The following is a 14,444-nucleotide window of genomic DNA, read 5'->3' as shown; positions in this document are numbered from 1 at the left end:
CAGTGTTTCTCAACTCCAGTCCTCAAGGCGCCCCAACAGGTCATGTTTTCAGGCTCTCCGTTATTTTACACAGGTGATTTGATCAGTTTCACTGCCTTAGTAATTACCACAGCCATTTCATCTGAGGGAAATCCTGAAAACATGACCTGTTGGGGCGCCTTGAGGACTGAAGTTGAGAAACACTGCTCTACATCACTCATCTTAGATTGTCACCCTCATGACTCATATTTCAATGAAATAATATAAGCTACCAGCAGGCCCATTAGCACCACTTGGTACTTAACACCGTCAACTACTCTTTGATTTGGAAATATGCTACAGTAAAAAGTGAGTGCATTACTCCAAATTGGAGGAGCAAAGTCTTATAACCACTTGCCGACCGCCCCATAGCACATTTACTGCTACAGGGTGGCCGTGCTGCGCAGAATCACGTGTATAAGTGATCCGACACTTCCGGGTTTTGGGTGAGTGATTTTAAACAGCCGGAGCTGATCAGCGGGTCTGATGCCTGCCGACATCCGCTGTTCATTCTGTACACAGGCAGTATGGCAGTATGGCAGTCTGCCTATGTAAACAAGGCAGATTGCCATGCTATCAGTACAGAAGGCATGGATCTGTGTTTTTGTAAAACAGGAATATCAATCCATGCCTTCCCCTAGTGAAAGCACCTCCCCCACTACACTAAATTTCATGTTAGGCACACAGTTAACCCTTTGATCTCCCCTGATGTTAACCCCTTCCCTGCCAATGTCATAATTACAGTGGCAGTGAATATTTTTAGCACTGATCACTGTATTAGTGTCACTGATTTCTAAAAAAGTGTCAGTTAGATGTCCGATTTGTCTGGCGCAATATCGCAGTCCTGTTATAAGTTGCTGATCGGCTTATATATATAGGAATAAAAACTCCCTAAATATATACCATAGTTTGTAGACACTATAACTTTTGCGCAAACCAATCAAAATACGCTTATTGGAATTTTTTACCAAAAATATGTAGCAGAATACATATTGGCCTAAAAGAAATTCAATTTTTTTACATTTTTTTTATTGGATGTGTTTTAGCGCAGAAAGTAAAAAAATATTGTTTTTTTTTTTTTTTTTCCAAAATTGACGGTCATTTTCTGTTCATAGCGTAAAAAAATTAAAATGCAGAGGTGATCAAATACCACCAAAAGAAAGCTCTTTTGGTGGTTAAAAAAGACATACTTTTTTGGGGGGTAAATCATCATACAACCGCGCAATTGTCAGTTAAAATAACGCAGTACTGTTTCGCAAAAAATAGCCTCATCATGAAGGGGGGGTAAATCTTCCGGAGTGAAGTGGATAAAGGAAAAAAAAAGGCAGTGTTTGTTTAGTGGTGCCTCTTTCTTAGGTGTTGCGGCCTCTGGGGCCTTTTTTTAACCAGCACCAACAGCCTTTGCAATTTGCTGGGTAAGTGTCTATAGTGCAAAGTGCAATAAACTAAGTTTGAATCCAGCCCATGGTTTATATATATATATATATATATATATAATTTTTTTTTTTTTTCCCAGCCATAGAGTGCTGCTTTTTTGTCTTTTGATGCCTATGCTACTTAAACTGTGTGAAAAAAAGATATGTATATTTACCAAATTATAGTTAATTCTGGTCTGGTGACCAGGGCCGGTACAAGGGGGTGCGGAAGGGGAGGATGCCCTGGGCAGGACCATTTAATGGAGGAAGAGGGGCGCAATAGAAGCGCCAGTGAACCGGTGTTGTAAAAATTCCTGCTACCTATGCAGAGTTTACAACACCGGCCGCGCAAAAATTGATAATTTTTAACATGTGCCGAGTGTGCTCCTGCACCCGGCACAAGCCTGAGACCAGCCCCGCTCCGCCTCTCACTTCCCTTTCAGGGTTTCTGTCCCGCATTGGAGGATCTACCCATCAATCGCCGACAGCTGGCGCCTGACGGGTAGATCGAGATGCATGCAGAGCAGCGCAGGAAGCATCTGTAATAAGTTCTCTCTCTCATGTCATGCTGCTCCCCGGCGGCTACTCCTCTCTTCTCGTCCTTTCCTATTTGCTTGTGACATCATCTGGGAAGGACGAGAAGAGAGGAGGGGCCACCGGGGAGTAGCGTGACATGAGAGAGAGAACCTATCACGGATGCTACCAGCGCTGCTCTGCATGCAGGCTAATAAACAATGTGCCACACTTAATGTGCTATGTGCCCTATGATGTGCCCTGATGTGCCCCATGATGTACCCTGATGTGCCCCATGATGTGCCCTGACGTGCCCTATAATGTGCCCTAACGTGCCCCATGATGTGCCCTGATGTGCCCCATGATGTGCCCTGATGTGTCCCATAATTTGTCCTGACGTGCCCCATAATGTGCCCTGACGTGCCCCATGATGTGCCCTGATGTGCCCCATGATGTGCCCTGACGTGCCCCATGATGTGCCCTGATGAGCCCCATAATGTGCCATGTGCCCCATCATGTGCCATTATGTGCCCTGATGTGCCATATGCCCCCGTGCCCTGATGTGCGCCGTGCCCTGATGTGCTCCGTGCCCTGATGTGCTCCGTGCCCTGATGTGCCCTGATGTGCCCTGTGCCCTGATGTGCCATGTGCCCTGATGTGCTCCTTACCCTGATGTGCCCCATGCCCTGATGTGCTCCGTGCCCTGATGTGCTCCATGCCCTGATGTGCTTTGTACCCCATGCCCTGATGTGCTATGTGCCCTGATGTGCCCTGTATCCTGATGTGCTGTGCCCTGTACTGTGATGTGTTGTGCCCTGATGTGCTCTGTACCCTGATGTGCTGTGCCCTGATGTGCCCCGTGCCCTGATGTGCTATGTGCCCCGTGACCCGATTGTGCTATGTGCCCGGATGTGCCCTAATGTGCTATGTGCCCTGATGTCCTATGTGCCCCGATGTGCCTTGTGCCCCGATGTGCTTTGCCTTAATGTCGTGTGCCCCGATGTACTGTGACCTGATGTGCTGGGCTCTGTACCCTGATGTGCTGTGCCCTGATGTGCTGTACCCTGATGTGGCCTGGTGTGCTGTACCCTGATATGCTGGGCTCTGTACGCTGATGTACTGTGACCTGTGCCCTGATGTGCTGTGCCCTGGTGTGCCCTGATGTGCTGTGCCCTGGTGTACTGTGACCTGTGCCCTGATGTGCTGTGCCCTGATGTGCCCTGATGTGCAGTGCCCTAATGTGCTGTGCCCTGATGTACTGTGACCTGTGCCCTGATGTGCTGTGTCCTGTCGCTCCGATTAGAAGGGTGTCATTGTACTGAATAGGGTGTGACAAGTTTCCCCAGTGTGAATCGCGCCTAAGTCACTGATCGCCGCCAATACTACTATTTAACAAATTCCCAGTATAGATCCCATCGTCTGTAGGCGTTGTAGCTTTCCAGGCGGTGGGGGGGGGGGGGGGGCGCAGTTTTGCCCTGGGCACCAGATGACCTTGTCCCGGCACTGCTGGTGACATAATCCCCTATGTCAGTGAGTGGTGGCTGCAGGGGAGAGGAGGGAGTCCTCAAGAACGGAAAGGTTCTTTTTTTGTCCTCGCTCCGGACGCCTTTTAAAGTTTATTTTTATTCATTTTATTTTTTTTTCTCTTCTCCATCCATCCATCCATCCTGTCGGGTTCAGCCTCTCCCGATTCAGAAGACCCCCCCATATAGGCTGTAAATCTCCCGAGGAGCCAATCCAAAGTCGTCTCATGTTAGTGAATGGGGGTGGAATGAATATAAGGTGAAGCAGAGCTCAGCCAAGTAGAAGGTTTACAGTCAAAGAGAACAAGAAGCAACTGAAGGATCCCAGGTCTACATCATACCAGTGTGCTTGTCACTCCCTCCCCCCCCCAGGTGGACGAGTTGGTAGAAGCCAAGCTGGAGACGCACACTGTATGAGCTGGATCCGGACATCATCCATCCACAGTCCCTGCAGAGGGCAAAGTCTGCCTGCGTGTGAGACCTCGCCAGAGAGGAGGTCCATCATTGAGGGTAAGGGTCCACCTTTTAATACTGTGGGACTATATGAGAGCTCTTATCCTCATTTCCCTCCCTCTCCATATATATGTGCAGTGTCTGACTGGTCGGAAGGTGGATGCTTCCTCCTGCTTCTGTGAAGTAACTGTTTATGTATGGGACTCCCTCTCCTACTGTTCATCATAAGAACTTTCGCTCCTTGGAGTATTTCATCTAAGGACTGTTCCTTATCCATTTGGGTTGTGAAAACTTTTCTTGAAATGTTATGACACTTTTTAAGCATATTTTTTTCACAGCTTTTTACCATTTATTAATTATCAATATTTTTTGATGCACATTTCTGATTTTCTTACAGGGATTTAGATTATGTATTTTTTACACAGATTATGTTCATTATGAGCGCACGTTTGTTTTCTCTTTTATTTTTATTGTACACAGGTATTGGTGTTTTATTCGTGCAGCTTTAAGTGTTTATATTATTTTTCAGCGCGGTTTTTTTCTTTTATTTATGCTTTTTAGTCCTCAAGAACGGCCTGGAATTCTGGGAGCTGTGACATCACCATTGGCTCCCATCCCAGCTGTTCTTTGTGCTCCTTCCTTTCCCCTGCAGCCACTGCTCACTGACACAGGGTAGACAGAGCTGTGAATCATGCGACCAGAGCAGAGCAGACTAAAAATAGGTAAGTATACACATCGTTTTTGCACAGTTTAGTCAGCACAAATAGCAGGAGGGGGGAGAAAACATTTTTAAGTATAGATAGTGTAAAGGCCCGTACACACGGGCCGAATGCCAGGCAACATCAGCCGGTTCAATAAAAAACGGCCAACATTACCAGCTGATCTGACAGAAGTCGGCCATTTGGCTGAGAGTCAATGACTGAGGGTGCTGACTTGAGTGTTCTGGTAGGGGGCCATCCGCAACAACCCGCTGCATAGAACAGAAAAAAACTTATAGTGTGTACCAGGCTTCAGACTGGAATTCTATCTTCAGTATAACCATACACAGTATGTACCATAATAGCTCTAATTGTACCCATTACCTATAACATTTATCTGACTCAATAACCAAATTAAATATGTATCTGCTTTGTAGGTTTTAATAGTGCTAGGAGGACAATGTATGTAAATGTTGCATAAATGAGGGCATTCAGCAGAAAAACGGCGACCTATTTTGGTTTTCAGCTACTAAAGAACATTCCATAGAGATTGATAGCTATTTCTAATATTTGTAAAATAAGATATCAATCTCAAACCTGGCATTAGGAATACCAATATTTGCCATTTTTACCGATGTCTTTAAATCTAATGTGGTAAAGAAAATGTTTTATTTCAGTCATAAAGCGAACAAAATCTAGTGTGTACATATAAAGCAGGAGAAGACTGTTAGGTCAAGTACTAAATGGCTAGAGGCAGGTGAGACTAATTCAGCATATTTCTTCTCTAAGGAGACAGGGAATTCAAGCAAAAATGTATGCTTTGCTTCAGCTCCGCTGGTAAAAAATCACTGCATAACGCTATTGAAATTTCACACTGCCTCAGCTTCAAATAAATTGCTGCATACTCCTAAACTCATGCATAGAACTGTAAATGACTTCTCCCAGATATGGTTATATAGATATTTTTCTTCTCGTGAGAAAATCTGGCAGCTCTCATTTGGTCTTTGCGCTGCTTAAGTGCTAGGAAAGCCTGCAATCCATGACAACGTAATACACTGCAGGTATATCCAGGCCTGTAGCTGCTGTGAAGAGCTATTCATTCAGTGAATTATACCTTCTGAGTATAGCAGACATTTCTCGGGTTAGTTGTACATTGATTAGCAAAGTCCCAGTGCACAAAATGTGCTTGAGTAATTACTAAAGGACCTAAAACCTGGGAGGTCTAAATTTTTCATTCTGCTATGTCACCGAGTGTCAATGCAGCTCTTTCCTAAGAAATTTTATAGGTTTCTTTATATGTTGTTGTTTCCTCTGAGAATTTACTGTAGCTTAACCGCTTGCCGACCAGCCGCCGTCATTATACTTCGGCAAGGTGGCAAGATCCCGCAAATCGCCGTAGCTGTACGTCAGCTCAGGAACTCACTATCGTGAGCGCTCCCATTGGCCAGCGGGGGACTCGATGTCTGCCAGCCACCCACTATCATTCCCCGCAGTGACAGAACGAGGATCTGCCTGTGTACACAAGGCAGACCTCCGTTCTGACAGGGGCGATCACACAGATCCTGTCTTTCTGCTACGCAGGATGATGGATCTGTGTGTTTCCCCAGTCACACAGTCCCCCATACAGTTAAAAAACACCTGCAGGGAACACATTTAACCCCTTGATCGCCCCTGATGTTAACCCCTTCCCTGCCAGTGTCATTAGTACAATAACAGTGCCTTTTTTAGCACTGATTACTGTAATAATGTCACTGGTTCCCAAAAAAGTGTCAGAAATGTCAGTTAGGTGTCTGATTTGTCAGCCACAATGTCGCAGTCTCGCTAAAAATCAGTGATCGCCGCCATTACTAGTAAAAACATAAATAAATAATAAAAATGCCATAAATCGATCCCCTATTTTGTAGACGTGATAGCTTTTGCGCAAACCAATCAATATACGCTCATTGCAGGGGTTTTTTTTACCAAAAATATGTAGCAGAATTGGCCTAAACCGATGAATAAATTTGCTTTTATACATTTTTTGGGGGAAATTTTTTACAGCAGAAAGTGAAATTATTTTTTTTTTTCAAAATTGTCACTCTTTTTTTGTTTATAGCTCAAAAAATAAAAACCACAGAGGTGATCAAATACCACCAAAAGAAAGCTCTATTTCTGGGAGAAAAAGGACATCAATTTTGTTTAGGTACAGCATTGCACGACCGCGCAATTGTCAGTTAAAATGACGCAGTGCCATATCGCAAAAAATGGCCTGGTCAGGAAGTGGGTAAATCCTCCTGGGGCTGAAGTGGTTAAAGTGATTGTAAAGGTTTTTTTTTTTTTTTTTTAATAAGAAACATGTTATACTTACCTCCTCTGTGCAAGGGTTTTGCACAGAGCGGCCCCGATCCTCCTTTTCTGGGGTCCCCCAGCAGCGCTCCTGACTCCACCTCCTCATCGAGTGCCCCCACAGAGAGCCGCTTTCCATAGGGGCATTCCTGCAGGCGCGCTCCCGAATCCTGCTGCTGTGTCCATTGACACAGACAGCAGGACTCGTCCCCGCCCATGGCTCCCATGTCACTGGATTTAACTGACAGCAGCGGGAGCCAATGGCTCTTGCTGCTATCAATCTATCCAATGAGGACCAGAGAAAGCGGCTGGAGCTGATGGGCTTGCACTACTTGTCGCTGGAAGGATCGGGTTCAGGTAAGAAAAAGGGTTCAGGTAAGTTCAGGTAAGAAAAAGGGGCAGCTGCATCACAGAAGGTTTTTCACTTTAATGCATAGAATGCATTAAGGTGAAAAAAACACAAAACTTTACAACTCCTTTAACTTATCAGTTTTCTTTCAGTGTATTTGATTATTTTTAACCATACAAAATAGGTTTGCAAAAACATTTCATAAGAAAAGGGCAATGTGTAAGCTGTTCTAACTAAAAATAACCAGAACCAGAATTACTATTTTACTATAAATCTAACTGCAGTACACTGAACAAACATGTTATACTTACCTGCTCTGTGCAGTGGTTTTGCACAGAGCAGCCCCGATCCTCATCTTCTCAGGTCCCTCACCGGAGCTCCTGGCTCCTCGCTCCTGTTGAGTGCCACCAGAGCAAGCAGGTTGCTCTGGGGGCACCTGAGCCAAGCCGCTGCTCTGTGTGTGCATTCAGACACAAAGCCGTGGCTCATCCCGCCCCCTCTCTCTCCTCATTGGCTCACTGACTGATTGAAAGCAGCGTGAGCCAATGGCGCCCGCTGCTGTCTCAGCCAATAAGGAAGGAGAGTCATGGACATACGAAGCTCTCGTGCAACATCACTGGATCGAGATGGGGCTCAGGTAAGTTTAAAGGTGGCTGATGGGGGCTTGTGCACACAGAAGGTTTTTATCTTAATGTATAGAATGCATTAGGATAAAAAAACCTTCTGCCTTTACAACCATTTTAATGCTATAATCTAACTAAAATGATACCTACTGACCCTTTTTTGAAGATCTTTGTTAAGACATATCAGGCTATAGGGTCTCTTTCTCAAGGGTAACTCTCTCCCAAATTTGCTCCTACATTGTCACCAGGGGAGAGATTTGGTGAGCCTTTTGTGCACAGTTGGGGATTCAGCTTTCCTTCAGCTCAGCATATCACCCGCAGTCCAATGGGGCCACAGAACGAGCCAACCAAGCCTTAGAGCAGTTTCTATATTGCTATATTTCTAACCACCATAACAACTGGTCAGACCTCTTACCTTGGGCGGAGTTTGCTCACAAAAGTGCGATCAATGCCACTTCCCGATTGTCTCTGTTTATGGTGAATTATGGTTCCAGCCATCTATGTTGCCTGACACATTTGTTCCTCAAAGTATTCCTGCGTTAGAGGAGCATCTCCGTGATCTCCGTTCCACTTGGAGGCAGGACAAAGAGTCCTTGCGGCATGTCAATAATAGGTACAGACTCCATGCTGACTACCTACACCTACCTGCGCCTTCCTACCAAGTTGGGGAGAGGGTTTGGTTGTCATCCTGCAACCTCCGACACCACGTTCCCTCACTGAAACTTGCATCACGGTATATTGGGCCTTTCCGTATTTTCCATAGGATCAACCCAGTGGCCTACACATTAGACCTTCCTCCCAACATGCATATTTCTAATGTGTTCCATGTTTTCTTATTAAAACCTTTGGTGTGCAACCGCTTTACCACCTTGGTACCACATCCTCGCCCGGTTCAAGTTGAGAACCATGAGAAGTTTGAGATACAATCTATCATTGACTCTCATAGGTTTAGTGGGCGCATACAATACTTTATTCATTGGAGAGGTTTACGGTCCAGAGGAATGCTCTTGGGTCTCATCCTCAGACCTACATGCTCCTGGCCTCCTTCATGCTTTCCATAGACGTTTTCCCCTCAAACCTGGTGCTCCTCCGAGGGAGAGGGGTCGTTGAGGAGGGAATACTGTCAGGGCTGGGCTTTTAGAAGCTCTCTTCTCAGTGCTCAGGCTGCTCAGCTGTCTGATAATTGTCAGTACTCATTGTTTCCACAGTGGCTCACCTGGTTATCATTACATGCTCGTCAGTCCCACCTACAGCCAGCCCTTTCTGGCTATTTAAACTGCCTTGTTCATTCCTTTCTTGCCTTCACCTGGTCAACATATTTGGAGTGTCTCTGCTTTGTTCCTGTGAAAGAATTTGCCCGGCTGACGTCCCTTCTGATTCCTGATCCTGTTCTTCTGCCTCTGACTATGCTGATTTCTGATTTCCTGATTTACTGACTTGTCTGACTATTTGTTTTGGCTTCTGATTCCTGGCTTATGTTTTGACTTTGTTTACTGATCTGTACCATTTTTACCGTTACATTAAAAGGTGTGATTTTTACAGCATTTTCTGTCTCAGTCTGATTCATGGTTCCTGACAGTACCACGCCAAAATGTCCCATTAGCTACCCATTAAAATCAATGAGCTGCCCTATGTGTGTCACTGGAAAAATTTGCAAAAAAACATGCGCTCCCACTCTAGGTGTGAATGGGGCCTGAAAGTGAAAGTGGTTCATTTACACAAGAACAAATGTGCATCATGCTTCTGTTGTCATTACATGTTAAAGGCATCCCAAGTGTGGCAAACACACCAAAAGCTGTGATAACGCATCATGCTCCACTCCAAAAAAAAAAAATCTTCAGCTTCTCTGAGGAAGTGAATGGGCTGTCCTATACGTGACGAGTAAAAATGCTCCTAAACACCCAAAACAAACGCATGTTGGAATGTGAGTTTTTGCTACATGGAGATTTGAACAAGGCCTAGCAACTAAGTGTCTCCATCGACTCATATTTACTTGTATACAAATAGCCATACACTATGCAATCTGATTGTACAATCTTTGTACAATTTCCTTTAGATTTACCAGAACTATGGAATAGGATAACACACCTGACCAATCCATTCAATTTGTATCAAATCAGACAGGCCGTTGTACTACATAGCTGATAGCAGATCTAAAGGAGATTGTACAATCAGATTGTATAGGAAGTGGGTGGAAGGTGATATTGTAAAGAGGGAGTTATGGTTCAGAATGGCGAACACAACCCTATCACGCCCTCTTCTGTGATGCAACAAGGAAGTGAAGGCTTCTGGGAGATGACCTACAGAAAGTGAATGCCGAGAGACGAACTTCAGGAAGTGATGGAATATGAAAATCATTTTAAAAATTCAAATAAACTGACAAGATTTTAATCCTCCTGTGCATAAGGAAAGTGAGAGAAAAGCACATTGGGATGGCTGGGCCAGAAATAACATTGGAAAATTCTTCTATTTATTATGAAAAGTGAAATTCTGCTCGAAAAGGTGATGAGGGTACTTCCTAGTATTTTCTCGCCATGTTGGTTTTTGCTGTTTCACCAAAGATCATTATTTGTGTATTTTGCTTATGATAATATCTTTTTATTAAACATAAAGCCATATTAATATTTATTGCACATATTTATCTAATGTCAAATTTCATTTTCCAGTTCTATTATATCAAGTAGTATTTTGGTAGTTGTTCAGTCCAAATATGTTCGGTATGCATTGAGTATTTAGATACAAAAGTGACACATTACACTCAAATACGTTTTTTCAATTAAAAAGATTAGCACTCTGGGTACTTTTATTATTAAGGGGAATGAATTAATTACATTGATTTTAGCATTGCTATACAGTAGGGACTGGATGACCTTTTTATGTTGTGTAAGAACTGAAAATACCAATGGTTTTTACTCCAAAAAACATTGTACTTGCTTCTTTTTAAAGCAATAATGCATAAAGAATAAAATAAAAATAAAAAATCAGATTATGTTGAGTTAGCTTTTTATTATACCATTTTTTAAACTCTCAATTAGATATTAGTAAAATAGCTAGGATATTGAAGAATGTGTTTTGTGGATGTTGTGAAAATACTATTAGGTAGGTTTGCACCGATTCCATTTTTTTTTTTAATCGCCGAGCGCTGCTCTTGTGTGAACCCAGGCTGAAGTCACATGACAAGCCTGGATTCACACAGGAGCGGTGGAGGAAATCGGATGTGATTCTGACAGGAATCGCACTGCATACCTGTTCAAATCACATGCAATTCTTTGAAGTGCAATCTGAGCTGATTCATTTTGTATGTGCTCAAAACGCACCGCAAAGGTATCGGTTTCACGTATTGAAGCATTTGCACAAGTACGAGTACTCCTGCAAATGCTTAGTACCGGCACCGATACTGGTATGAGTATCAGTGCAATCCTACTATTAGCAGTGTGTTATACAATACGATTACATAGAGCAACCAAAAAACTGTGCACGATCTATATAGTGATGTTTGTGCTCTGGTATCTCCTTATGAAAACAAACCCCAACAATGAACTTCTATTATTTGGTCTGTCAGATAAATCACTGAAAGTGTTTTGCACCCGCTGTCACATATCAAAAACAGCGCTCCAACCCACACAGCCACGTCATTCATTCACAGAGATTTGTGAGTCACAGTCCTGTCTGCCACCACAGTGGTAGGCTTGTTGTTTTCAATGAACTACGACAGCGATAATCAGCACCCTCTTTAGTTCACTCACACTTCCTGAAGCTGAGTAACTGTCTGCATGTACAGAGGTATGGACAGAAGGCTGTCAGCAGTGTCTGCAGGACAATGCTTTGCAGGCTTTAGTGTAGAAAAATAATAAATGAACATTTTCTTACCTGCAAAATCATGAACATTTGTTATTTTTGTACTAAAGGTGAACTTAGCCTTTTATTATTGGTATAAAATCTTTGTTAGAAAGAAAAAATTATTACAACCATGATACTCAGTTTGTAAAGCATATTGGGATTTCTAAAAAGAAAGCCAAGCACTGTCTAAAAAGAGAGGAGTTCAAAAGATGTGGATGTGAGGAGCTGGATCTTTTGCTATCAAGGTCCTATGTTAACAAAGTTAATACAACACCATATCACTAGCTACTGAGCCATTAACCTTGATGAATGTCAGCAATTCACACTGATAAAGAAGGAGTGTTTGAGTACATGCAATAAGTTTACTAAGCCCTTAACCTTGATAAATATCAGCAATTCCACCTGATAAAGGAGGAGTGCCTGAGCCCCTCAAATGTGTTAGTGTTTCATCTTCTGTTACCCCAATGGTACTCTGTGATTGTTGGTGTGTTGCTGTTATTATAGTCTTTACTTTTTTTTAAAAAGAGGTATGTGTCTGCTTAAGAAAAGTTAGCATTACAACTCAAGAGAGAGAGATGAGGGAGCCCTGGTTTTGCATGACGTTCCACCTGCTGGCAACAAGCAGTAAATACTTTAATTAAACATTATTTAAAAGTACTGTAAATGAAAATATAAAGTATATTCTATTTAAAGCAGATTGCTTTTAACCAATTAGCCATTGCTTCCTGAAAAAAAAAATCTAGAGAATTATAATTAAACATGTCATACTTGCCCGCTCTGGATCACAGGTGCTTCTGGCCCTGAGCACTGGCCAAAGTTTTTAGAAACCTTTTTTTAGAAACCTAATACTTATTACCAGCATTCACTAATGAGGAAAGTACAAGTCAACTGCCACATTAAGGTGGGCAAGCTCACCAGCAACAGGTTTGTTAGCAGAACTGATATGTGTGAATCATATTACACCAAAATCTTGACTAAAATAAAAATAACCACCAGTCTTTTCTAGAAGAAGACCCTATTCTTTCAAAATAGCTTGTGACACAATAACACCAGTTCATATGGTGGACAATAAGGCGCTTTAAGGGATAGACACAATAAAATGTGTAGGGGGCTCAACTGAATTACTTTACTCTTTCCTCTAACTCAGCCATGTCAAACTGGCGTTTTTGGGCCAGATATAGCCATCTTGCTCCTTTCTTTGCGACCCTCTGTGTTTTAATAGTTGTGATTGAAAGAAAGTGATATCCAATTGTCAAAAGCTACACTTCAATATTTTAGTTTGCTGTTCAATATTTCAAGAAATAATTTATGGTCTCTTTCTCCAGTATTGGAACATGTTATAAGTTATACTTTTTCTGAAACTAAATGGTTGGGCCTTGAAGATTTATTCTACTCAGTTCAGCTGACTTTTACATATCACTGTGACATACCTGCTCTACCTTCTCTGGGCCATGAAGTGCAGAAAATTCAATGCCCCTTAGCATAAGGCCAGTGCTTAGAAAAAGTCTATCCTCTTTGTACGGGCTTGTATGAACATTGCAGGAAAGGATCCTCAAATTACTTTCCAGTGCAGAGGCTTGGAGCAGACTCTTCTTCTGTGCATGTAAATGTTATATAGTTTGAAGAAGGTAGGGTAGTTGTAGAGATAATTGTGTTTCTGCTATAGGTCTTCTTTGCTGCTTTTAAAATGGACTCACATATTAGTAAACAGAGCATACAGAACATTATTATATCTGTGGATAGTAATATACTTAAAACTGGCATAGCTTTAAAGATAATGTAAACTAATGTAAAGGTAATTTTACTAAAAACGCTGTGAAGAAAATCTGCATAAATATTGTTGTTGGTCTCTGAAGCACAGGCATAGTAAAATTCCTCCACCTCTGAATATAATGTACAATTGCACAATTTAATGTACCTGTCAGGAGGTTTGAGCTGAAAGAACTATTACCATGAGAAATAAACAGACATCATTTCTTTAAAACACAGGAAGGTGAAAGTTAAATACTGCTTTAAACCAAATTTGTTCCTGATATTAATGCTGTTGAAATATTTATGTATGCAAATCAAAAAAAAAAAAAAATAAGTTAGATATCTATACTTACAAATAGATCACAAGGTACATTTTCTTACAGAAGTTCTTCACAGTTTGTCTCCTAGAAGAGAGATAAAGAAAAAGAATTTATAATTATAGCCATTATTTTCCTGTGTCCAAGTTCTTTTAATGCTTTCAGTATCCTTATCCAATATGAATTATATTATATGAATTATCCACTTGCTGACCGCCTTACTATAAATATACGTTATGATGTTGATGTTAAATACTAGGGTTATGTCTGCAGCTAGATGCCATAACCCCAGTATTTGTTTTCTTCAGGCAGTCGGCTTTCCCATAAAAGTGATCCCAGTGGCAGATTTTCTGCAAGATCACTTTTAGAAGCAGTGGGAGAGATCACCCCCTCTCCCCCCGCTTTCCGGTGGTTCCCGGGCTAACGTTACTGATTGGTAGCTCCAGAAAACATCAGGCATCAGCAGGGCTTTTCCATAGAGATAAGCAATGACTAGATGGCCACCGCTCATCTCTATGCCCTTGGAGGACCAGAGCGACGTCAACGTCATTTCCGGTTCTCGGGCCATATAAACATGATTTTTTTTCCCAAAGCAAAAGATAAAAAATTTTTTTTTAA

General features: G+C 42.4%; 1 protein-coding gene across 2 annotated transcripts in view; it reads right to left on the bottom strand.

The window, feature by feature from the left end:
- LOC141140128 (uncharacterized) overlaps positions 1-14,444 on the bottom strand; it is a 618,302-nt gene that overhangs the window by 364,278 nt on the left and 239,580 nt on the right. For both annotated transcript variants that reach the window (XR_012243897.1, XM_073626977.1), the window contains exon 2: positions 13,863-13,913. The gene's annotated coding sequence lies outside the window, so the exon portion shown is untranslated. The remainder of the gene's footprint in view (positions 1-13,862; positions 13,914-14,444) is intronic.

This window comes from Aquarana catesbeiana, linkage group LG04 (genome assembly GCF_042186555.1).
Source record: "Aquarana catesbeiana isolate 2022-GZ linkage group LG04, ASM4218655v1, whole genome shotgun sequence".
Lineage (NCBI taxonomy): Eukaryota > Metazoa > Chordata > Amphibia > Anura > Ranidae > Aquarana > Aquarana catesbeiana.
The sequence above is the reverse complement of the archived record's forward strand: the minus strand, read 5'-3'. Positions and strand labels throughout refer to the sequence as shown.